Source organism: Zalophus californianus, chromosome 4 (assembly GCF_009762305.2).
Source record: "Zalophus californianus isolate mZalCal1 chromosome 4, mZalCal1.pri.v2, whole genome shotgun sequence".
NCBI classification, from domain to species: domain Eukaryota; kingdom Metazoa; phylum Chordata; class Mammalia; order Carnivora; family Otariidae; genus Zalophus; species Zalophus californianus.
Genome location: NC_045598.1, coordinates 67,463,897 through 67,490,116, shown reverse-complemented (window position 1 = coordinate 67,490,116; position 26,220 = coordinate 67,463,897). Strand labels below are relative to the sequence as shown.

The 26,220-nt window shown below is 37.4% G+C and overlaps 1 long non-coding RNA gene across 1 annotated transcript; it reads right to left on the bottom strand.

Annotated features, from left to right (window-relative positions):
- Positions 1 to 4,950: 4,950 nt before the first annotated feature.
- Positions 4,951 to 20,428, bottom strand: LOC113914720. The gene is made up of 3 exons (XR_003517516.1): positions 20,328 to 20,428; positions 8,656 to 8,776; positions 4,951 to 5,096 (listed from the first exon to the last, which is right to left on the bottom strand). It is a non-coding gene; the product is annotated as an uncharacterized LOC113914720 (long non-coding RNA).
- Positions 20,429 to 26,220: the final 5,792 nt, after the last annotated feature.

Here is a 26,220-nt window from a genome sequence, read left to right as displayed (position 1 = left end):
CGCACATTTGCAAAGCTACTGGTCTCCAACTGCAAAGCACACTCTCCCCACCCCCCCAAAAAAAACTCTGTGAAGAATGAGCCAAGAATAATTATTAGCTTTTTGACATATCAGTTTCTAATGAATGTATTATTTATTTTGAAATACCAGTGGCATGTCTGGTTTTGTAAAGATTTTATTTATTTATTTGAGAGAGAGAGAGCGAGCACAAGCCGGGGGGGGGGGGGTGTTGCGCAGAGAGAGAGGGTAGGCAGACTCCCCGCTGGCTAGATCCCAGGATCCTAGGATCATGACCTGAGCCTAAGGCAGATGCTTAACTGGCTGAGCCACCCAGGCGCCCCACCAGTGGCATGTCTACTAAATGAAAACCTCAATGTTGTTTCTAGCATGCCTGTAATATCTCATGGTGCAAAAATAATGTATACAGAGCCAAAATTTACAAGCTATATTGAATGTGAATTCATAGATAAGTTTAATAGTTAAATGAGTTATAGGCAGTGAGCAACTGATGTTTATATATACATTAATTATAAATTTCAGTCAAAATACAGATGTGTGAAATTAAAATTTCATTTTTTTCTATTACTAAATGTAATTTAGAACTGGAGCCCCTGTTTCTGACTCACTCAAGTTTGCACTAGGTAAACTCAAATTAGTATTAGCCATTTCTGGTTTTTACTCAAACAAGGGATGTCCCTCTCACTTGTCCTCAGAATACATTTAAATTAGAAGGTTTGTGTAACCCGCATGATTTGGATGGTGTGTAGACGATGAGAATGCAGGCACCTTCTTGACCATGAGCAACCTTTGTTCTCTGCTAGACTCTACAGAGATGTAAATCATGATGTCAGGTCTTTGATCATTGGTCTCATTTTCTGTTTCCATCCACAGCTGACCTTGGCCATCGCTTTTGTGATTCATGCCACATACCTTCACTGAGAGTGTTCCCCCAGTCACCACAAAGAGACGTTGTCTTATCCGGCATTCATCTCTCAGCTACTTTGGTCTCATCTGGGTCTCATCTGGCTCTCTAGAAGGCCTGGAAAATATTCAGAAAGATTACCAATGTTTTTCTGGAAGGATGGAGGACTTGGGGATCTGTTTCAGGTCTTCTTTTCCTAGACACATCCGCTCTTACTTTCTACTTTTTGATGAGGACTCATGTTGGTACAGGGAACTTTCATCTATTTCTTTCTCCTTGGCTCTCTGGCTTCCCTGTTCTTATATTCCTCAGGTGCAGAGAATTGGGTTTATTCCTCTCTAGCCTATGACACATCATCATCATTGATCCATGCAGAACATTTCTGTGTATACTTGATTTTTCTCTGTTATCCCAGATCCACATTTCTATGAATAGTGCTTGTTATATATCCTTATATATGTATCTATCCTGGTAACATATATACTGTATTCTTGTGTATGTGTTTTTAATTTTTATAAATGGCAGTATGCTATAAATCTTACCATATATATGTACATATATATATATATGTAAATATAGACTTTAAGTTTTAAAGTATATCCATGTTGCTGTAGGAAGATCTAGTATTTTTTGTTTGTTTCTACCTACTTCATAACATATATCTACCACATTTTAGTAGGTTGAACTGAATGAAACTGATATTTTCTTTTTTTTTTTGTGGGGGTGGTGGGAGGGATGGGGTGGCTGGGTGATAGACATTGGGGAGGGTATGTGCTATGGTGAGCGCTGTGAATTGTGTGAGACTGATGAATCACAGACCTGTACCTCTGAAACAAATAATACATTATATGTTAAAAAAGAAAAGGAAGATAGTAGGAAGGGAAAAATGAAGGGGGGAAAATTGAAGGGGGAGACGAACCATGAGAGACTATGGACTCTGAGAAACAAACTGAGGGTTCTAGAGGGGAGGGGGGGTAGGGGGGTGGGTTAGCCTGGTGATGGGTATTAAAGAGGGCACATGTTGAATGGAGCAATGGGTGTTATACGTAAACAATGAATCATGGAACACTATATCAAAAACTAGTGATGCAATGTATGGTGATTAACATAACATAATAAAATTAAATTAAAAAAAGAAACTGATATTTTCTTATAGTAAAAATGGTCAAATATCAGCAATTTCATATGGTTCGACTTAAACTTACCCATTCCCCTGGTGACAAATAACTAGGCTGTGGCCAATTTCCTGCAAACACCAGCAGTGCATTGATGAGCATGCCTGTGTACAAGGCATGTATGTCAAGAAATGAGACTGTTGGGTGGTGCTCCCTTTATTTCATTAAGAACTGCCAAATTGTTTTATTTATTTATTTTTTTAAAAGATTTTATTTATTTATTCATGAGAGACAGAGAGAGAGAGAGAGAGAGAAGCAGAGGGAGAAGCAGGCTCCCAAGGAGCAGGGAGCCTGATGTGGGACTCGATCCCAGCACCCTGGGATCATGACCTGAGCTGAAGGCAGACGCTTAACCATCTGAGCCACCCAGGTGCCCAAGAACTGCCAAATTGTTTTAGAGAATGGCTGCACTACTTTTCTGGAAGGGTAGGATAGTGCCATCTCAAGTATCACCAGGGTGGCAAGAAATAAATCCCTATTACTCCTGGACCTCTCCAAACTAATTTGTATATTTCCCCTTTCCTATAAACCAGGGCTTAGCCAAAAGGGAGGCTGCTTTGTTCTCTGTTAATGGCAGGAGTTGTGTGGATGGCAATTATGATACAAAAACAAACCTTGGTATATCTCATTATATGTGGCTTCATGTAGAAATCTTTCAGTTCTAATGACAAAATCCCAACCTGAATTATTTTAGTCAAAAAGGAAGGATTGAAGGTCTAAACCACAGAGCACACAGATGCATTTGGAATAAAAAATATTAGGAACTTAAAAGGCAACAGGACATTTTCCTTCTCTAGTCCTTGTCACTTTCTGCCTGTCAGCTTAATTCTCTTTTAACTGTTTTTTGGCTTTTTCCACATAGTGGGAAACTATGGTTGACAACTTCTGAGTTTTATCCCACAATTTTTTTTTGCCACCTGAAAGAGTTTACCTTTGTCACTTAGATTCATTTTGAAAAATCCCATGGGAGTTCCCTGATATTCCTAGGTTAGATGAGTGCTCATTTCTAGATCACTTGACTTTAGTCAGGGTAGGTCTAGGGTTATGTAGGAACATTTCAGTTTTGAGAGTGTCATGTGAATGGGGAAGAAGTTCCAGGATAGAGGAAAGGCAGGTTACTTGGCGGGCTTAGAGGCTGAGGGGGAAGCAACAGTGTGAGGGCTACGTCACGTGCCGCCACCCTGCCGAGGAACAGTCACGAGGCCATCACCACCAGAAGGAAGTTTCTGCCAATCCTTTTCTCTCCGTCTGTGCTCCTCTTTTACCGCCTAACACCACTGTGGAGCTTCTTGGAAAAGGTTTTCTGGAATCTCCCTAACACAGAAGTGTCTAAGTAAAACCAAATTCAGCCAGAAAAGGGGCATTTTGGCCTTGCTGCTGCACAAACCATTGTTAAAAAGAAGATCCATGGAAGCAGTTCATATTCCTGAGCTTTCCAGAAGAGTTAATACAATGATTCTGCACGTCAGAAATTGTTTTCTTCAGGATATCAGAGCAGTATCTATTTTCTAATCAACAGGTGAACTTTAGATAAATCCTGTTAATGCTGATGTAAGATGTACTAATCTTTAAGACACATTTGGGAGAGAAGGTGACTGGGGGGCGGTAAGGCAGGAATCAACCATCAATGACTACACAGGTTCAATCCTTGTCTATAGTTAATGGCACAGGTGTATGTAAGAATTGTATATTTTTCTGTATGGCTTTTTTCCTCTCTCTCTCTCTCTCTCAGACTCTCTTTTTTTAAGTGGCTCAGAATAACCTCCTGTGGCCAATTGTGAGTTGAAGATAATTAGCCTTTAATTATCACCAGTTACATTTTCACCTGTTCCACTTGCAAATCCCCCAGAACTTCTAGTTTTCCAATTAGCGTGCTCATCCTCCAACAAGCAAGTGTGGGGAAACAACCTCTCCCTTTGGGAACTAACCCCTTCCCCACTAACCTTTCAAGTCATATTTTAGCTAGGCTAAGAACACCCTGGAGAGGATCGACTTATTTTTATTTGCAATATCTGTCTGCAGAATCTCAGATCAAATGTGTGCCCTCAGTGCAGTAGCTGAATCCAGGTAGACATTGGGAATACCATCTCTGGGGAGATGAGAATCATGAACATTACAGGAGAGAAGAACAGAAGAATTAAAATTCACTCAAAGAGGCAAAACCTTATTTGCAATTTAAAGAAGAGTTTTCTGTTTTCCTTTTCTCGGTTGCATATAGATAAAAGTCAAATGCAAAACACTAGAGTGGGGAAAAAATTTCTGAGTGTATTTTTTCATCTTCTATCGGGAGACTGAGTATGTCATTCAAGCAAGAGACAGAAAGGACTCTTAACTCACACTGAGGAAGGTGAGGGTGGTGTTAAGTTTAGAAGAAGTAAAATACATAAATAAATATATAAGTGGGTGAAGAAACTTACACAATTGAGAAGAATTCACTGGCAACAAGCTGGCAAATGTAAAATAAAACATTCACTAATCCCCCAAAAGAACACTGTAAAGGAAAAAAGGGATAACTCACTTCACAGACCTTTTGAGGTTCTACACTTCTGTTATCATATGGTGTCATATACACCTGATAGGAAAACTATAGAGAATCCTTTAGAAAGGCTCTTTGGGGAGCACATACTCATTGGCATGCTAATCATTTATCAGGATGTAAATAATTTAACGATAATGTAGCCAGGGTCCCCAGGGTAAATAATTTCCTTTCCATTACTGTGTATGACACAAATACCCATATTATTTTCCTTGAAAATTACAGTACTTATTTAATACACTTTGATCCCGCTACAAGTTTTGTCTTATTAATCCACATTTTAAAGCAGGTAAGTGGAAGAGGTTATTTACCAACTCACGGATGAAGAAATAGAAGACAAAGGGTCAGCTTGGTCACGAGAATGAGGTAAATACATATGGTATCCAGGGTTTCTAGGCCGCTGATTTGGCTTACTGTTCACTAGTTCTTCATGTGAGTTTTAATTAACTTGACATACTTTGTTCTAATTGTAGGAAATAAAAAAAAACACACAGTTAAAGTGTTATTTGACCTAGTATCAAATAATGTCATGTTAAAATTTAATGTCATAAATAACCAAACAAATCTTGCACCTCGCAGTATGCAAGTTATTGAGACAAGTGTCTTGAGAAACTCATGTGCAAAGAGTTATATGTGATATTCCTTTTGAGTGGCAGGATTTGCAAGTTGCACAAAGCAAATGCAGTGACATGATTTAATCCTCCAGTTTTTAGCACTTTTATTCCTCCAGTATGGGGGAAGGATGATATTAAAGAAAGATGTAACGAATAGTGGGAAATGGAAAGAATCAAAAGATGGCAGAAGCAAGAATTGTAAAACACCTATATTTAGCCGCTTGAATTACTTGTTATGCCCATATAAGCTATTAATTTCAAATGAGAGAGTAATCTGCCTAGGAAGGTAATGAGTTCATATAGAGTTTTAATAGTTATATTTGAAAATGCTGCAAAGGGGATGACCTTTTGTAGGCCTGCATGTCTGTCGTCTCTAGTACTTCTTACAGGGGCTGCATGTACTTCTCACCTGGGGGAGAGCAGGGTTGCAGTTTACAATGACCCTGCATCATTGGCCACTACTGTGGGCTTCACTGCTTACACAATCCTTTCTCACAGACAGGACCAACCTTCTTGTCATTGCTACATATCCCACTGTTTGGGTCTCCTGATGCTTTTGCTTCCCAGAAGCCAATGGCTTTGTTACCTGACAATCTTTTTAGCTAGTCTTCAAAACTATGGTTTCCAGGCTTCTTTGGGGGAAGTCGTCTAACTTATCTCCTAATACATCAGGAAACGCCTTTAAGTTCTCCAAGCAAATAGTGACCTTGGCAAGTAAAGACTTCTGTTTCTCGACATCTCATGCCTCCAGAGAAACTGACCTTTGTTTCACATTAATTATCTAATATGTGATCTTGAACACTTTTGGGTGAGACAGACTGTTATTTCCTGGAGTCATTAAACTTGAAGTATTTGGACAACTGAGACATCTTGTCCAGTTGACAGCTGTAAGAACTTAGCTTGGAAAAACGAAGGCTTGGCCTCCAGTTCCTGATGTTAGAAGAGACCCACTGTCTGAGAAAGAGGGCGGTCATTGAGCTTAAGTGCAACAAACCAAGGTTGAAGGAAACGTCATTCACACTGAACGGAGAGTAGATAGGGCTTCTGGTGTTTTATTATACTGGAGCAACCCACACTCAAATTTAGTTGTGAAAAACATAAACAGGGCAAGTGAGAATTAAAACACTATTAGTAATCCTGTCTTTCTAATGGGAGAGTAATTGCAGAATGGCATATCCAACCCTGAAATAGTAAATCATCGAATCTGGGCTCAGTGAAGGCTAGGAATGTTCTTCACGTTTTTACATTTTTCTATCCCAAGCCTCTCCTATGTGCCAGGCAAGCAGGAGATACTTGGGCGTAAAGCATTATGGTGAAATTCTTAGTGGTGAGTTAGCTTAGGGGAGTATTATCTTTGTGGTATGGTATTTTTAAAAGTGAGATTACAGTTGACACATAACATATTAGTTTCAGGTGTACAACATCATGATTCAATATTTGTATATATTGTGAAATGCAGTGTTGTAGTTTGATTTGTCATACTGGATCCCTGTCTCCCAGCAGCTGCTTTCATTTTTACATTGATATGTACCTGTATATGTTTGTGTGTGAGGTGGAATCCATCAAATACCATGCTTCTAATTTGATGCTATATATTGTTCATGGCACAGAACAAAGAACACTGTATTCCCTATTCTCAGAGATTGAAATTATTTATTCATGGGGAGACATTCATGACAGTGTGTCTAGAAATTGATGAGAACTCTATTACTAATAGCATCTACAGTTAATTGCTGACCTATTATGTGCTAGCTAGTGACACTTATTATTTACAATTATTATCTTTTTATTATCACAACATATCTGGAAGTTGTGGCTGTGATTCCCAACTGTCAGGTCAAGGCAAGCTCACAAAGGCCTAGGGCAATGATTCTCTAGAAAAATACAGTGACATCAGTTGGTCACTGAACAAACCAGTATCTCAAGGTAGTTCACAGTTTTGACATTAGACTGCTACAGTGACATCATATCTTTCTCTGACATATCTTTGTGAAGCTGGGTTTTCAGTGGTTAATATAATAAAAATAAAATGCCACACAAAATGTCATGTGGAGCAGGAAGAGATGGTAGCAGTATCCACCATCTTTGGAATCAAACTTTTGATTCCAAAGTTTGAGAAGTTGTGCTATGCCCAGTAAGTACTAAGATTTTAGGATATAAATACATATTAAGTTTTTGGATTTAACAAGCTAATAAATAGAACCTGTTAGATGTTTCTTTTGGCCTAAAGGTACTGTGATAAAATTACCAAGATACTAAGTGTGCCTTGAACGAAGAATATTTGTGTTAGTATGTCAGTTAGGACGGCATTGGCTAGAAGTAACTGACTCTGAATTATGGTTATTAAAAAATAAGAGGTTATTTTTTCCCATATAACTTAAAATCTAGGGGTAAGCAGTTCAGTGCTATTGTAGCAGTTAAATAAGATAATAAATGCTGTTTCTTTCTGTCATTCTATTTTGCCCCCATCCCTAACAAGCTATCTCATGATCTCTTGGTCAAAATATGGCTGCTTTTGCCCAGATAGTGCATCCATGTTCAAGGCAAGAATAAAACAGGGTGAGGGAGGTCAGGGACATCTATCTCTAGGATAAGGGAAATAAAAGTTTCCCCATGAGCCACCAAGCAGATTTCTGTTTATATAGTATTGGCCAGAACCATTTGCATAGCCACCCCTTGCTTCAAAGGTGTCTGGGGAAGGGGTTCCTTACCATTTCCTGTAGTGAAGACAGGTGAAGGGATTGAGAAGCGTGTTTTTTACTTAGCAACAGTATCTGCTTCAGTTAAGTATTGCCATTTTTAGGGTCATGGTGTGTTATTTAGAAGGGGTTAATCCTATGAAATGGTTGAGCTGGAATTAAGTTCAAATTTCTCTGTTCCCTAAGGGCATGTTTTTTCAATTATGGTTAAGTACCACATCTACTTTTTTTTTTTTTTTTTTTTATTTCCCTTCCAAATCATGACCTGTTCTTGGGACAGTGAAGCATTCCATGGGGGTGAAGGAAAGACTGCATTAGGTCAGAGCATAGGAGCTCTGAAAGCCAAGCAGAAGAGCTTTGGTTTTGTATAACAGGACAGAGGAAGAGACGATGCTTTCTGAAGTGAACACTGGTGTTATAAAATCAGTATACGAGAAGACTCAAACTGGAAACAGTTTGAGTGTTGTCATAAATATGTGTACATCATTGCTTTGAGGCTATCTTTTGACACACCCATTTTGCCAGGATTCCTCAAGTGTTTTGTTACTCTGCTGGCAGAAACATGAAATTACTAATACGATGATTTTTTGTTTCCTTTTCTCTGTCATTAGGATGCAAAACATTCCTTGAACTGTCTTCTAGGAATTAAAACCATAATGATAAAATATGTTTCAAGGCTTGGGACCTTTTCTCGATAGATACCTCTTACCTGGTTACTCATAGACAAAGACTTGACTTGGAAATGGAAAATGATTCTCTTCAGATTCTTCCCCTAAGAATCTGAGGCCCAGTATTTGCAAGAAATGAAGGAGAAGAGAAACAGTTGAGACCTGTTAAAAACAAAAACATTTTTGTTACCAACTTTTGAGCAATGTTTCATTCCAAATATAGTGACATTAGACTCACATCAAGTGTAGGATGTGGGATTGCACTTGTTCAAGTATTTCATTTGGCAGCAGCACAGAAGAGAATATAATTTGCCAAGAAATGCTTCACTCTGTCTCCCTTAGTAAATGGAGAATTCATTATCAATAAGAATCTGTACAGGAGATCTCTTCACTTGGTTACTATGAGGAGTGTGCCCCAGTTTTTATTAAATGTCCTTTTTTTGCCAGGTTTTAAATTTAGTCATAAAAATTGGATAAACTATAAAAATTGGAAAAACAAAGATGTTTTTGTCTTATAAATCTGTAACTTGAAATGACCTGCATTTTTCCAGTGAGGAATAGTATTTGGCTTAGTATTCTTTCTGCTTAAAGGAAACACATTTAGATGGCCAGGGATAATATGACAATATGTAAGTTTTCCTATGTAGAGGAAAAAAATCTATTACTGTTAGCCCTTCTGGTTTATTAATAAATTATTTTTATTAAATATTCCCCATGACTTTATGTTGCACCATGCAATAATTATTTGATTGATTATACTTATAACACTCATAAAAGGATATGTTTCATTTGTGAAACATACATTAATTAAAGACAATATTTAAAAATGCAAAACATAGTGATTATACACAGCCATGCTGCTTTTGAAAAAGCAGACTTACTGTTTTCAAATTTATAGTTGCTGACATTTTTTGTCACAGCGTCATATTGCCCAGCAGCACCTTGCAAAGCAGTTAATTACTCTTTTGGGCATACAAAAACCCTGTACATAAGCCTTGACAAAGAAAGGAGGAACCATGGGTAAAGGTATTTCTTCTGTAAGAGACATAGACCAGCATTGATTATATTCACAATTGGCTGTTTTGATGAGTGGCACGAGATGACACATAAGATCTTCTAAGAACTAAAGGCAAGAACTGAAATAAATGTTACTTATAATATTACATTATTTAAAAAGTCATTAGGCATTTCAGAAATCATGATTAGTATGAATGACTTTCCAAATTGACAAAATCTTATGAATCATTCAATTAAGATTATTGTGTTTACTTTAAGCCAGATACTGTACAGCTTGCTGAATAGACCATAATGAAAAAGGTTGACATAATCTCTGTATGTCATGGGCTTGGAATATATAGTGAAAAGAATGAAATATGGAAAATATTGTGACAAGGGGAAGCATGGAGAAGTTGGGAAACAAAAAGAGAAAGTAACAGTCTAGAGGAATTTATGGAGGGCAGTGAAATCTTTGAGGACAAACAGAAGCCCGAATCTGTAGCTAGCTAGCTGAAGTGCATGCGCACGTGCGCGCATGTGTGTGTGTGTGTGTGTGTGTGTGTGTGTGTGTGTAGGGTAGAAGGATGTGGGTAGGTGTAGGGAAAAAAAGAATATATATTGATTCATTAACACTGCTAAGATTGACAAGATTGGACAAAGAGAACATTAGTTGGCTTTTGAAATAATTCACATCAGAGATTGAGATGACCTGAAATATGGTGAAAACTTGAAATATATTCTGGTAAATTGGATATAGAAGGCAAGAGGAAGCCATTATGAAACCTTAGTTTATGACTCAACTAACTCAGCAGGGCCTATCAGTGAGACAGAAGACAAAGAAAGAGCAGGTTGGAGAGTAGATCAGAAGGTATGCCCAATTGTATTTGTTGAATTTTAGAAGCCTGGAAGATAATCTAAGTAGAAGAATCTTTGCAGTAGGTTACATGTCTGTGAAGCTCAGAAGAGATGTTTAAGCTTGACATATATATTTGGAAGTTATCAACACGCCGATCTGTTAGTATGTGAAGACCCCATACATGCAGATGGAATCTTTCAGAGAGACTATGTAGATTAAGAAAAGGATAAGACTCAGTGTATAACCTGGATGAACATGAACATTAAAGAGATCTAGTAACAAGTGAAATCTAGAGGAGACCAAGTTGTAGTAGCTAAAGAGATACTTTTTCTGAAAAATTGTCATGAAATTTAGCAGAGGTTGACAAACTTTTTCTGCCAAAGTCATATAGTAAGTACTTTAGGCTTCGTGAGTCATACGGTCTTTGTCCCAACTACTCAACTCCGGGACAAGTCAATGCTTCCTAATGGTGCCCAGGGATGAGGTAGGCTGAGGACTGAGATGTGTCCTTAGAGTTTAATGTAAGCAGTCAGTGGTGATTCTGGTGAGAGCACACTTTCTGTGGAGTGTCGCAGTATCTGGAGGAAGGGATGGGAAGTGAGGAAGAGGAGGCAGCCTGCAGATGAGAACTAAGTGAAAACATTTACAGGAGAGAAGTAGAATTGTAGCTGGGGGAGCTGGAGGTAGAGGAAGATCTTTATTTATTTATTTTTTGCTTTTTTGTGTGTGTGTTAAAAAATGAGTCCTCAGGTTATTCAAATGCCAAAGTGTAGAAGTCAGTAGAATGGGTAAAGGGATTCAGTTTTCTGAGAAGGCAGAAAGGGTGGCTATCTGAAGGAGATACAGAGAGATTATTTTTCAGTTCAAGGGAGGACACAACACACCCTCATTTTTAATAGAAGGGAAAGAAGGAAGGGATGTTTGTAGTTTGGCAATGAGTTGTAGAGAGAATCCCCTAGTACTGATTTCTATGGAGTAGGAATCTATTCATTGTCAAAATAAGGGGAAAGATCATGGACCCAAATATTTGAGGAGACTGGAGAAGATATAAGTTGAAGTAAGAAAATATGAAAAGGAGTCCTACAAGAGTCTGGAGGCAAATTAATTCCAATGACACCGATCAGCTAGACTGTGCGATTCCTGCCCCACCCCCAATCCTCACCATCCAAGATACAGATATAGATAAAATGGACAGTTGATTCGAAATAGGGAGGGTCTTCTCCAGGCAGATGTGTTGAAAAATCCTGAGATCTGATGAAAGAAATAAAAGATATTGCAAAAGAAACTAAACAGATGTTGAAGAGGTGGATAAAGGAAACTAGATAGGGAAGAGGAGAGGATTGACAGGTTATAAATTAGACACACAGACATGTGTATTAGAAAGATTATCGTGTAGAAGAGTAACTCACCTCTAAGGATTCAAAATAAATATACACAGTCGTTAAAATCATAAACGTCTCTCTCCAACCTTTATCCAGAACACTGATGCTATCTGCAAGGTCTTTTCAAGCCCAGCCTTCACCAATACTGCCCAGTTAATGGTGATGCACACACATATGGTTCATCGATTATATCGTGAATAAGAATGTACTCTTGTTAAAATTTCTGTACCCTTATTGGCCCATCAGGAACCATGATAAGAAAAGAGACAAAGAGAAAGCCATGCAATAAATTATAGGAGAAATAAGTAGGAAATATTTGAAAGTAGTTGTCACTACCTATGAGAAGGCTGCAAAGCAATTCATTATACTTGAGAAAGAGCTCAACTTGTAGTATATCAACTACATAGTTGTGAAAAAGACATGATCACAAATATGTGTTTCAGGGGAATCTGAGGGACTTTGGTCACTACTAGACAAAAATTATAAAAAGGATCAATATCTGGCATTTTAGGAAAATAAGCAATTTAGGTCAAAGCACAAGCATAGCTAAGAATATTTTAAAAGAAACTAGCATGAAGACATTTGCTAAACTTCTACTAATAATGTCTATTATTTGAATCGTTCCCCTCCTTTGTGTCAGTAAATGAGTACTTTCTCTCATTTTAATTCACAGTACTACATTGCCTTCTTGACTGTTTTAATATTTCATCTTGTAATTATTTGATTCCCAAGCACTGAAAGAGTGTTAGCAGAGGGTTACACAAAAGTGTTTAAAAGTCGTTAACATATGTGATGTTTCAAATTAAGAAAAAAAATTTACACCGAATTAACTCTCCTTCTCAAATCACACAGAGAATATGTCATTCCTATATACATATATATATATGCACACACACACTATACATATATATGTATTTGCTTGTTTTTCCAAATGTTAAGAATGTTTTCCTCCTGCCAGGAAAGGATTATATTTTATCAAGTCCTCAGTTCACTTCAGATCACTTTTTTTTTTTTTTTTTTACCTTTTCACTCCTTTTTAAACTTTAAGGTACAATTTAACTCTAAGTCACCATGGAATAAGTTAATGGAAATTATTTGAGAACAGACAACCAGATCCTTTTAAAAAGTTAATATGAACGCAGAAATTTCAAAAATCCAACACGAGTTCCCAGGAGCGGTGGCTTCCGTCAAACCCTCCACTTGTGAAACAGTGACTGTGGAGGGGAGCTTGAGTGGTCCTGCTCATTTCTATGTTGATGATTGATAGGGTGACCTCATTCAGGACCTGAGAAAGACAATTTACTGGGTGACAAAATGTTGCCCTCTATATTTACGTTTCCTCAATATGAAAAACAGCCATAGCACTTGGGGTTTTAGTTTTTAGTTTATTAACCTGCTGTGTTTCACATGAAACTATTTTCAATTACCAATTATTTGTAATAACATGAAGTCTTCTTTTAAGAACAAAGTTTAAGTGCTTTTAGCACAAGTTCATCACCTAAATGTTATTTAAAATACAGTCTTCTGTGTTAATCTGGAATATGGTCTGTTTTATTTATTTAATTATTTAAGGGACGAACTGCAATCCCATATTAACAATTTATTTCTTTCCAAAAACCCTAAAAGCATACTTATTTTGAATGAGTGCACGAGAAAAGCACATTAATGTTGGAAGTAATAATTAAGCTGCCTTTAGTCTATCTACAAGCCCAGTCTCATTATAAATAAAGACAAACAAGTGCAACATAAAGAACATTTATTCCTTTTTAATGGACTTTTAAGTTAGTTTCTCAAATTGTTGATGAATGTAATAAAATTAAATTAAATTAAAAGAAATGTCAAGAAGAAAACAAATTTAAAAATTAGCAAAGCCCACAATAAATTTGCAATTTAATTTGTCCATTAAAGGTTTTAAAGGGGGTTAATCTTGGCAAAAAGAAAAAAAAATTGACACTCCAGCTTTAGCAGGAACAATTATTATCATTGCAAATTACTTAAACTATTAAGCTGAGAATAACTCAGAAATATCATTAGCAGTCAAATTACTGAAAAAAAAAACTTGTTTTCTTTCCCTCTTTGTTTAATTTAAACTTAATGTCTGCTTATTCTCACACAAGCAGAAAATGCTGATAAATAATTCCAGAGCATGCCTAAACATCTCCCTTCACAGCTAGCTTCTAATTTGATCTCTGGAGACCCTTCTCAGTAGCTGAATAAAATATTTTCATTTATTCTAGGAGAGCCTACACCACCATACGTTTCTAATCTCGAGCTGCTTAGTAATGCCTCTAGATGAGGTCCTCAGCAAATCATTAAACTTGTTCAATAACAACGTTACAAAACACAGGAGATTTGCCGTTAGTGAAACAAAGAAGTTTTTCAAACAGGGGAAAAAAACTTTAATAAGCCAACTTGAGTTTCTAGGGCAAGTTTGAGAGATTATTTAACATTTTAAATTTTCTGGCAAGTCACAGTACACGGAGACTTCAAATTCGCGGCGTCAGAACGTTCCACGAGGGCCATCCTTTCAAACTGCTAAAATCGAGTGTGCGAGAATGCTTTGCCGATAGAATCTAGTGTCCGCCCGGGTGCCTCAGTTGTGTGCCCGCGGCCGCAGGCTGTGCACACGACCTCAGCTCTGCAAATACAGGAAACGCGGGACTATACATTTGTTTGTTTTTTAATAAAAAAAAAGTGATGATCAGATGATGTAAATTACTTTACGCAAAGCTATCTTGGACCATCAGGGTACAATCTGATGAAACAAAATGTGACTAGTTAATTTTTCCTTGTAGGCTAGGAATTCATAAGTAGTGATAATTTACCAATTAAAAAAAATGGTAGGAGAATGAAACAACTTTTTAATATATTAAGGGATCAGATTCCACAGCAGGAAGGGGATGGCATCTGATGGTCTGGATGGAAGCAGACAGACTCTGGGGAAAGTTTAGGGGTTTTAAATCCCAGCAGCCAGGAGGAGGAGGAGAAAGAATGAGTCATGTCCCTTGACAGCTCATTGGTCTGTTTTGTTGTTGGATTATTGTATTTTTATATTAAAAAAAAAAAACTTTGTAAAAAAGTTTGTGGAGGCAGAGGTTCAGTGTCAGAGTTTTCTTGTACAGAAGGAAATTCAAACAAACAAGTATAGAGATAGAAATGGTAAAGAGAAGGTATTCCCTGTAAATCTTTAACTTTTCCACTCTAAGTTCCTAGGTTATGAAGTGTCCTTTAAAACAGTTCACCCAATGGCAAAAAAGAAAAAAAAAAGTGTTTTAGTTAATCTTATTGTTTTCATTTCATGTTCACATGATTTCCTCGGCTATCAGAGCACTCCATGTTCTTGAACTGCTGAATTAATTGCATGCATTTTTCCTTCACCAGCTCTTCCCTTCCTAACCTTCTCCTTCTTTTGTCAGTCTTTCGCCCTAACAACTTCCTTACCTTCCTTCTTTGTGGGGAATAGAATTTTCAGAAGATCTTAATGTGTATTAGAGACAATGAGAAGCGCAGAGGGGAGACCACTGGGCAGCCAGTGCCTGTCACCCTGCAATACTTTAAGAAGCTGGGAGGAGCTGACAGAGTCTGTTCTCGTGCATGTTCCCTGAGTTAACCCAGGGATGCAGCGCTTAGAGCTCTTGTTACAGCTACGATCAAAGTTACACTTACTGAGTGTTCAAAAAAAAAAAAAAAAAACCCACCAAAATATATTTTTAGACTAAAAGAAGGAGTCTTATGTTAGTAGAAATGGAGAATTTGCACATTACCTCTAACAAAGTTCAATTAATTCATTATAGCTTTTTCTTTGTTCTTATAATGGTTACTACCCAGATTTAGAAATTAGAAAAATGATCCATAAAAATTGTACTAATATACGTACATGTCTATAGTCATGTACTATGTGTATGTATATATATAGGCCAATTAATACCAACTACGTGGCCGTTGTTTGGAAAAATATCTTCTAATACAAAAGGGCTATGGTGCCCCACTCCTTCAGGGCCCAGCATAGATGCAAATACTGTCCTAGTTAATACTTGAATTGCAAAGCATTACTCTCTGTATAATTACTTTCTGGGAGTTCACTTTCACACCTGAAAATGCTCAGTTTCATTCACATTATAAATAATTTTTTCCCTGCTGGTTGAGATATTTTCATGTATTTTGAATTAAAAAAAATATCACGGGGAATTATTTTCACAAACAGACATTAATGAAAACAAAGTCTGTGTGTACTGAGGGGAGAAGTGTGGGCTGCCTTCATGGTTCTTACGCCTAGAGACAAGGGGCCCAGACATCCCTGGGACTCATGATCATGGCCATGCAGGGTAGGGTGTAGGGATGTTGGCTTGAGACTTCTGGGATGTTGCCTGGGTTTGGGCACAGATCTACCAAGTGCTGCTAGCTGTGTGACCTTGGGCAAATTATTTAATTCCCCTTTATTGCAACTTCCTCATTTGGAAAATGGTGAGAAATATTCCTATTCTGGGTTGCTGTGTGAATTCATTGAGGAAAAACACAAAAGTACTTCTTTTGTACCTAAAACATTGTAAGTAGGCAATCATGATTTATTATTATTGTTACTGTTATGGCATGAAGATCAAGGTGCAACTAGATGGAGTCTGTTTATAATCGTTGAATTTCTGTTTATGGCATGAAGATCTAGTTGCACTAGATGGAGTCTGTTTATAATTGTTTAATTTCTGTTTCACACACTGACACAAAATACTTCGTCATTTACCAACCAAAGTGTTCCAATCATAGGTCGTCTAAATCAACTATTTTCATACTTTTCTGACTAGCCTTCACTGCATGTATAGCTTAATTATTTGAAGCGTGTCCACTGAGATCAGACAGAGATGAATGTGCATTCAAGTTCCTCTGCTTACCAGGCAGCATAATGTAGTGGTTAAGTACATGGACTCTGACTCTACCACCTGCTGGGAATATCACTATAAACTGGAGATATATATAATATATGTAATCCTGCTACAAGAGTTAAGTATCTTTGTATTTATAGACACCTTAGAATCATATGTAGCACACAGTAGTGTTATACATTTGTTTTTAAGAAGTCTCTACCAATGTGAGTCTCTCTGAGCCTCAGTTTGCTTACTTAAAATATCAAAATAATAATTCCTCCCTCATAGGATTTTGGGGAGTGTTAAATGAAATAATGCATATACAGTGCTTATTAATTCTCTTAATTCTCTATCGTGATTTTCACCACTCCTCAAGACAACTCTTCTGAAGATATTCTCCTAAAATATTCTTCTGCTAATGGTTTTTCCACTTTAAGAAATGCCTTCTTTGTTCCCTGTGGAGTAGCTATACTTGCAAGCCTAGCTTCATTTCCATTTCCTGCAGTCCACACTAACATACCAACATATCCCTTCTTTAATAGATTATTCAAAGAACTGCATCTAACATGTTGTTTATCAAGACTGGCTCCTACTTAGGCACATAAGTACAGTGGAAAGATCATAAACTATGTCATCAGAAAAACTAAACTTTAAGTCTTGGTGTACTAGATGCACCACCCAGTTGGGAAAGATACTTCATGTCCCCAAAGCTCAGTGTATTCAAACATAAAACCTATGTCCTATGTTACTGAGAGCAGTCACCTATCCAATGTATCTTATCTTGGGAGTGGTGGCAGGTTGCTTTGACCAAAAATGGCAGAAGTGTCCAAACAAAGTCCAAATCAGAGGGTAGGGCCCAGGACTGCCTAAGTCAAACATCAAAATATGTCAAAGTTATAATAACGTCATGTGTTTTGTACATTTGAGTTCACAAATCACCTTAAGAGATATGTAATGCTCATTTTTCTAGGTGGAACACTGTGGCTCTGGAAAGTTAAGAAGTTCTGTAATATCATTTATTGCTACTTTTACTTTACCTTGCTACCTCACATCAGTTGATGAGCAGCCCAAAGTGTGAATGAAAAGAGAAGAGGCGTTCCACCATTTGGTCTGGGGCATAACAGGGAAAGTGCTAGGGATTAAATTTATCCCAGCACAAACTAAGCCATTTCATTTTGTCCTAAGTTTCTACGTTCACGTGTCGTGCTTATCTCTAGCAGTAGAAGACTACTACATAGATTTACTGTACCCCAGGGGACAGTTTTGGACATCATGAACAAGGTCAATTTTTTCTTAACATTACCCTCCAAACCCCTCTGACCATTCTATGAAGTGTTCGCCTGCCCTCCTCTCCTGTCATATAACTGAGACTTTATTTTCCTATCTGTCTACTAGCATTCTCATTAGCAATTCCCATTCACTAGTCTCTAGGCATGATGGTAATTATTCAAAAAGATCTTTACAGTTCTTTCCTTTGTTTTACTGTGGGAGGTAGCAATCTTTGCCCCCCCTCAAACCTCCCACCCCCGTTTGCTCCATAGTGCCAGATTCTAAAGATTTTTTAGAGTCAGACTGAGCCATAACACGTTGCAATGTATCACCTAGTTTAGATAATGGCAATCATGATTTATTTTTCTTCAATAATAGATTACCCTTAATGTCATTTGTGATATTTACTATTGCTGAAGGACAGTAAGAGTGATCATCTCTTGCCATGTGAGCAAATCAAAACTACAGCTTCTTTTTGTTTATCACTTGTAGTGACTCTAATTCTTCTGTTGACATCTGTATCATTTATATCTCTTTCCTTAGTTCTAGTGAGGAAACTCCGAATAAATCTGTTAGGCTTTAGGTATTCAAAATTGCCAATTTGTGTTTGCTCACATTAGCACTTTACCTTTCAAATGGTAATTTTAGCTTTTTCACAATTTTTAAAATAACACCTTAACATAAAAATATGGTCTTATAAGAGTTTTTCTGGAGTACTGATAACTGTTCTGAATGGTTGTCTATATGGCTATCAGTGTCCCATAAGCAGTCAGCAATACCACCTAAATATAACTAGAATGCAAGCTCTCTTAACCACTTCCATGATCTTACTTGCTAAATTATTTAACACTCTCCAATAGCACTGTAAATCAAACTCACTCATGCTCATAGACATTGTGGTAGGCACAAATTCTGAGAGGATTTCCAAGATTCGAAACCCCTGTTGTACATGTCCTATATAATCCCTCCCCTTCTCTAGGCATGGGGCTGTGACTATGATGGATTTCACGCCAGTAGTTAGGTTATGATATATGACAAAGGCGAAGTGATTTTGCAGATGTAGTTGAGGTCCCAAATCAGTTGAATGTTAGTTAACCAAAATTATCCTGGGTGGGCCTGACCTAATCAGGTGAGCCCTAAAAGAAACTGGACCTTCCTAAAGGAAGAGATTCAAAGCCTGAGAAATTCTCTTGCTGACTTTGAAGAAACAAAGAGCCATGATTTGAATGGCCTATGCAGACAGCCATGCAGCAAGGGACCATGTGTGGCCTCCAGCTGTTGAGAGAAATACCTGGCTGACAGCTAGCAGGAAACAGTGATCTCAGGCATACAGCCCCAAGAAAATAAATTCTGTGAACACGCAATGAACTTGCAGTTGGTCTTTCTCTTGTGGAGCCTCTAAATGAGGATGTAGCTAGCCGGTGTCTTAATTTTGGCTTTATGAGACCCCGAGCGGAAGACCCAGCAGACCTGTCCCAGACTCCTGACCCACAACATCTGGGAGATAACAAATATATGCTGTTTTAATCTGCTAACCTTCTGTCAATGTGTTACACAGCAATAGAAAACGAATACAGAATCTAAAGATTTTGTTTTGCTTTGTTTTGTTCTGACAGAGAGAGAGAGTGCACAAGCAAGGGGAGAGGCAGAGAGAGAGAGAGAGAGAGAGAGAAGGAGGCTCCCCACTGAGCAGGGAGCCCAATGTGGGGCTCGATTCCAGGACCCTGAGATCATGACCTGAGCTAAAGGCAGACGCTTAACCGACTGAGCCACCCAGGCGCCCTGAGGTAAACTTTTAAATAAAAACTTTATTTGAAGTAAAGTTTAAGTTGAAAGAAAGGAACTTCTGTCAAATTAGTTAGAGGGAGTCAGTTGCAAAGAGTAGGATAGGAGAAAATACCTCAAGTCGAGAAGGAAGCTATAATGAGTTGGTTTTCTATACCTTTAAGTCCTCTTTGCTTTTTAATGAGGTATAAGGTAGACATAGATGTTGATATCTAGGTAATAAATATGTATCTTTTTATGTATCCCCATGAAGCACTGGTATGTCGATGTAACTGTCAGCGACCAATTGGGAAACTAGGAATCTCTCAACATATTTCAAAAAAAGAGAATTTAATATAGGAAATTGATTACATAAATCATGGGAGGACAAGAAGCGATCCCTAACTCTAAAGGTACTCAAAGAGATAGTAACTCCGCCTGCATCTGGGGCTGCCTTATAGAAGGTAGAACCACATGGGGTCCACTCTATGGGTGTCTACTGAGTGAGTGGCTTTTCCAAGTAGGACCTTAAAGCATAGGATCCGCTGGAGATTCCACATGAATCTGAGAGAAAGGCAGAAACCTACCATGCTCTCTCTTCTCATTCTGTCCTCTGGTCTTCTACAGTTCCTTCCAATGGTTGCACATGCCCAGAAGCCAGCAAGGAGAGGAGCCTGGGAAATATTCCCTGCCATAGAAAAGTGGAATAAGGGCAGAGTAAGAAATAAATCTGGGGGCTCATAGGCAAATGGTTCACAGAAGTGGATATTAACTCCGTTTCTTAAAGTTAGGTAGTGGATGGCAGAGTTGGGATTTGAAGCAGGGAACTTACCACATTCTGGCTCTCCACTATGCTACAGTGAAAACAGAAACTACTATCAGTTCAGCAATAACTGAAAATATTCCAGAAGAATTCACGGAAAGAACACATTCTACATTCAAATAGTGAAATCCAGCTGGCATCTAGAAATACATAATGAATAGTACACTAGTTAAAATACACTAGTTAAAAAGCCTGAATTTTAGATTTCCTTTGTTTGGTCCACTCATCCTGTCCTGCTTACAAAGAGGCAGGTTAGACAGAATTCCCATGGTGGCTGAAATATAAACAGGTAATAAGCAGAACTTATGACAGTGGATGGTATGTGATGCTAATCAGGGGCATAGTCACCAAGATCTATATTTCTCACACTTTGATGCACTGTCTATAGAAACGTTTGTGGGTGTTAATTCTGACGTAGGTGTTGCGCTGTTAGTACACCTTATCATTGTTACGATAATTGGCCTTGTTCCTTCTCAATTACTTTGTAAGAGTAATTATCTGAGACCATGTTGTAGCAGTTTGGTCCTGCAAGAGAATTTGTTTTTGTGTACCACTTAAAATAAACCTGGCTTGTCGAGCTGTTGTTTTACCCATCCCTCTTGCTCTCTTTCAATTTAGAGAGAACCCTCAGAGGTAAACCACAGGAAGGTTCACACATGAAAATTCCCTGAGGTCAAAGCTAGTAGCCGTGCCAAGTTGGAGATTCTAGGCATATGACAGCTCTTTGGGAGTTAGTTTTCACATTGCCTGCCAAATGGGAATTTGACATAAGCAAGGCGAACATTGGGCTTCTTGCAACTTTACTTGTGAAGGTGAAAAATGAAGATGCTTCTAATTAGCAAAAAATGGTTTGTAACAACAGCTCGAATTCCAAATCCTGTGGTTGGTAAAGCATACATATGGAGGTATAGCTAAGTTCAGTTGCCAAAATTTACAATCCATTTCCTTTCTGCAATATTTGAATCCATATGGGTATTAGAGAGATCCAATTATTGTCAAAGCAGCTTCCATATTTATAGGACAAGATAGTTAAGCTTGGGCACCTTTTTAAGATGTGTTCAAGTTTAATTTCAAAGTCCATAATCCACTTAGTTAAGGCAGAATACTAATAGATGGCTGCCTCAAGGTGATTTTTTTCCCTCTCTTAAAATATGATAAAAATTACATGTTGGAGTATCTTAAAACAATTTGAGAATGAAATTTTTAGGTGTTCAAAAGGAAGCACATTTTAACATTATTTTAAAATTTTGGTCACACTTTGACTAAAAGAAAAATAATCCAGAGAAATAGAGATTTCCTTTAACTCTCTTTTATAATAAACGTGTGGATTTAAGGAAGAAGGTAGCAGCAGTAATTTCATATATGAGTGCCCTTATAGGTAAAAGTTTAAACTGTAAATCTTAACTTGTACTAATGTAAATTATTATGTTTTATACATACAAAGTATGAGATGAACAGTCACAACATTTTTGAAAAAAACAGTATAAGTATGCCTTAATTTCTTTAGGGATGTTTGGTGATATACATCTTAAAGATACGTTTCACTCTCCACTACAATTTTCAATACTGAATATTGTTTTCAAAAAGGCAAGACATTTCACAATAAGTGGCTATTACTGCAATAATTTATATGGTCTGCATGCATTTTAGTAAACATAACAAATGAACATATCTGTACTTATCTTTGTTTTTCAAATATTTCAATCATTAAGAATTTACAGTAGCCTCCGTAATTTGGAATAGGCAAAAAAGAATATTTAATGGTTTGCACATATTTTAAAACTTGATTATTTTTACAGAGATTTGTTTTTCCTTAATACTACTAAATGCTAATAAGTAATCTGACTATAAAGACGACATCATAAGCAATTATAACTTTATGATTTTATTTGTTAAAATATCACTGATTACTTTCAGTATACTGCCATGAACATTAGCTGCTATCCTCATGTATATAGTTAGATTTGGGGTCGCATGTATAAAGATGACCCTCAATTACTGCTGAACTTTTGTAATTGCCTCTTGTAACCCTTTAGGAATCATATTCTTTCAGGCCAGGTAGGGTTTTGTGAACTCACTGTCATGTTTGAAGTACCTATTCAATTGTTGAATGGTAAACATAATTGGTAATTAAGAAAAAAAAATATAGGTGTATCTATGTCACAGGTAGGTTTCCTTGGGAAGCAGATTCTGAGTTAAATACTGGTGTGCGGACGGTTTGTTAGGTTATGCTCTTGGGGTCCCCATCTATGGAAGGAAAAGGGAGGAAGCAGGATTAGACACCGAGGAAGCTGGGCTGCAGTGCAGTGTCAACAAAGGTCTTAGCTGACCCCATGGTGAGGTATGAAGTTAAGATGGTTAGGGGAGGGGACTGAGCCCTTATCACATCACATTGTTTGGTCACTGGATATGGGCTGCTTAGGAAGGAGGGCATCATCTTGGGTGAGGCAACACTCTTCCGACAAGACAATACAGAAAAGGCCTACGGTTGTGGGCTATCTATTCACACAACTACATGCAGGTGGGACATATGTTCATCAGTCTTAAAGGGAATCTGCCCATGGTGTATTCTGGTGCCCACCACAGCCTTTCGTAAGTCAACTTTCTGTAGGATTCATCAATGAAATGTGTAATATTGGAAGTTGACCTATAATTCATTCATTCCTTTATTTATTCACCAAAAATTAAGTATTCTCCATTTTTTTAAAGATTTTATTTATTTATTTATTTACTTATGTTTCTTTTATTTAGGATTTTTAAAGATTTTATTTATTTATTTGACAGAGAGAGAGAGAGACAGCGAGAGAAGGAACACAAGCAGGGGGAGTGGGAGAGGGAGAAACAGGCTTCCCGCTGAGCAGGGAGCCTGATGCGGGGCTCCATCCCAGGACCTTGGGATCATGACCTGAGCCGAAGGCTGACACTTAACCGTCTGAGCCACCCAGGCGCCCCAAGTATTTTCTATTCTTTAACTCAATAGTTGGCACATAATAAGAACTCAATAAATATGTATTGAACGAATACATGAATGTGTAATGACCAGTTTGAAGGAAAGAAATGTGCTAAGACTTGCTCAAATAGGTATGAGTGCTGTTTTTCCTTCATTGGTAGTAATGTTTGTTGAAGAAATATTCTCAGTCGATTTTGGTGATTTCCATTCCTATCTCCCCTTTGACTGTGTACTTTATTTAAGAAGGCAGTAATTGTCTTTTCGTCTTTATAACCACAGGATCTAGCGAAGTTTCTTGCTTATAGAAAGCATGTCATAGTATTTTTTGCATCAGTGAAACAGCTTTACGATGCACCTTAAATGTGATGGCAGTAGATATGAACTGTATATTAAAGACCATGAAAGGATTGCCATTAAAACAGAAATTAAGCTAGTAATCTCAACCATTTGAAGGTTGAGGAATCACTGTGGAAGAGGGATGGCAGGAGTGAGGTCAAAGATGAGTCTGATCGCTAGGTTATTATGAGAAATCTGGCAGGGATGGAAGGTCGGAGCAAAGGCAATGAATGTGAGGATGAGATGGGATGGCTTCAGTTGTTCATTGGTAAAAGATTAGATGCATGTGTGAGGACAGAGGATATGGGGGCAAAATGGAGGGAAGTTTTAGCGCATGATAGAATTAAACACCTCCACAGGGAAGTGAGAAGCAGCTAGTACCACACAACAAACAACTTCTGTGTGATGACGAGGCTAGCATTATTTGGGTTAGATGTTCTTGTCACTTCCTGCCCCGCTCTGTTCATCTACCCCTCCTTCTGCAGCCATAATTAGATAGGGTATTTCAAGTCCCGTGTTCTATTAGGCTAGAATTTAAGAGCGTTGTTTGGTAAAGTTTAAAGACCTATCATATTTCTGACAAGAAGGAATTAAAATTTATTCTACTGTTATATTTCTGGAATTTTAAAATCCAAGAGTCACCACTTCAGTGCCTCTGCTTTAGAGAATGACGTGATCAGCTTCGTACACAAAGAGAACTAGGTTCTTTTGCTGTTCTCCTTCCTCTCCTCTTTTCCCTCTTTCTCCTTTCCTTCTTCTAAACCTTTCTTTCTTTCTCTACTTTCCCCTTTCTTTCACCAAAGAATTGGGTTTTGATATCCTTTTTTCCTTTTCCATTTAATATGTAAACGGTATCCTATTCTAGAGCAGACGAAGAAATGATGGTCCGGATTAACTGAAGTTTATTTTTCCAGGAAGCAGCGCTTAACAGTGTACATTCATTAAGACATAAGTAATCTGAGAAAACAATGTGCAATAAACAGTGATGATAAGAAGGAGGAGGAGAAAAAGAAGAACGAATCAAATTTAACTTTCCTAATATCCGAATTGCTTGTTGCACTGAAGAAATCAAATTTAACTTCCCTAATACCCTAATTGCTTGGTGCACGGCTATAACATATATTTGTGGTGTACTTTTGTTTTATTTAGACCTTATTCCTATGATTGAAAATAAATATACTCACGGAATATGGATTTAGGATAAATTTAGTATTTGCTGCATTTGGCCCAAATGCAGCAAATACTATTTTTATTGAAATTATTATTTTTATTGAAATTTAATTTCAATTTCCTCTATGAAAATATGGTTGCAAATATGGTTGTAAATAAAGTATCTCATTTTATATTAATTAATTCATATGTAACAAATGTATACATATGTTTCCTTGGTGGCAATCATTGGGCTGAAAATCCTGCTGTAAAACATTTATGAATTATCAAGCAGGGACTGAAATTTTGGCTCACGGGAAATACCAGATGTGATTATGTAGCCAAGTGTAAAGTTAGAAAAATATATATAAAGTTGTACATCAGGCGGATTTGTTTATTTGTTTAACCATCAAACTTTGAATATCCTTGCGTTGTTAAAATTATTCCACAGGTCCTGGAAAATGAGACTTTAAATTCCCTAATTCTGTGTGTGTGTGTGTGTGTGTGTGTGTGTGTGTGTGTGTGTTTATGCACACATGCGATCCCAAGGGCATGCAACACTTCTAGCCTCTGACTGGCACAGCGGTAGCCCAGAGGAGAGAGCAAATGGCCAAGTTGGGCCCGTATATGTTATCTGGAATTGAACTATTTCATACTCAGTGCCGTCAATGGTAGAAATGTGTTCTTTACCTTTTTTTTTTTGTAACAAAGAAACTTTCCAGTTTGTCTACCCACAGCTATATGGCTATCCTTGAGCAAGGCATAAGGATATGTTTGGAGGACTACTCATTTTTTTGGGTCTGTTTATTTTAAGCAGGATATTGTATGAAGTAAGACTTTATAGAAAAAAATGTTACTTTGCATGCACTTCTCATCTCTTTAAAGACAAATTATCAGGAGGCATTTCATGGAAAAGAAAGTTATACTATATTCAGTCTGTCCATCTTCATGTTTATCTTCTCTCTGATTTAAGATGAAAGAAGAATCAGAAGCATAGGCATTCACACCACTGCAACTAATCATCTTTACCAACCGTAATTTAAAAAGTGAGAGAATTCTAAAATTTTACCTATATTTGGTGTTTTAAATAGAAATCTTATACATCAGCCTGGGTATTTCATGTTAGATTACAGAAGATAATGTGCACAATATATATCAAAATTAAACTATTATTCAAACGTTCTTATAATAGTAGTCTTTAAACGGCTTAACACATTCCTTT